Consider the following 1,171-nt stretch of genomic DNA (forward strand, 5'->3'; position numbering starts at 1 on the left):
CTGCACTCGTCTTCTCACACATGCCTATGTCCCCTCATTTTTAGGACTGGAATTAGCTGTCTCCCTACCAATCTTGGGCAAAGCTTGGGGCTTGGCTTATATTTATTTTCAACAGAGGTTACATGTCAGCAGCCTCTGAGCAGGCTAGCAGCTAAAAGCATGAATGTTCTATTGAAATAAAGAGGCAGATATCCAAATTAGAGAGCACCCTTCCCACCCTGTCAGCACTGCTACACTGGGCAGTAGGAATCTTGTTTTCTGGAGTTACTAGGAGAAGAATTACATCTTGGCTCACCAGCATAGATGATTTCAACTCCTCCGAGAGTCTTGAGACAGGCTGCTTAGGCCCTGTCAGCCCTAGGGAAACTTACTTAACCTCCTCATGCCTCAGTTTCTCTGTCTAAATAATGGGCATAATAACATCACCTGCTTCACAGGGTGGTTTTAAGAATCAAATGACTTAAGACATATGAAGGGCTCAGAACTGATACACATCAGAGTGAGCTCTTGATACCAAAGCCAGCATTGGGATTCACTTAGTACACGTAGTACAGTGTTGCACTATAGACAGGAAACTGCATACAGAGGGCTCCTAGATTTACAATATCCTTACGTCCTGATAAACCCAAAGAAAATTGAAATCATAAGTAGTGAAGAATGGTGAGAATGGAGAAAGAATAAGGAGATCAGTGAGAGAACCAACCAGGGACCATCAATGAGGCAGCACTTTGCAGGTCTCAGGAGTTGGCATTTCGTTCTGAGTGAAGGTTTAAAGCAGGAGAAATAAAGCAAGAACATGATCATGTCAAAATGCTCTTGGTACTAGGAATTCTCACTGGGACACTGGTTAGGGGATTCCCAGCCCCCTTTTCAGTGGAAAGATGACCCACCCTGGTCCAAGGTAACTAGTCAAGATGATCCCCATAGTTTTCCTCTTCCCACAGGAACAAATAGATGAAGTCACTGGGAGAATTGGGTCTGGGGGCAACACTTTCAGCAAATTAGCAATGTTCTTGGGCAGGTGATCTCCTCAGATTCTCCTGACATCCTACAAGACGGAACTGCAACATCCCCACTTGCAGATAAAGAAGCTGAAGGTCAGGGTAGCACCCAAGAGCATGCCGCCAGAATAGGACTCCACTGACTCTAGCACTTGTCCCTTCAGTAGGTG

The sequence above is a fragment of the Urocitellus parryii genome, chromosome 1, assembly GCF_045843805.1.
Source record: "Urocitellus parryii isolate mUroPar1 chromosome 1, mUroPar1.hap1, whole genome shotgun sequence".
In the NCBI taxonomy this organism is placed as follows: Eukaryota; Metazoa; Chordata; class Mammalia; order Rodentia; family Sciuridae; genus Urocitellus; species Urocitellus parryii.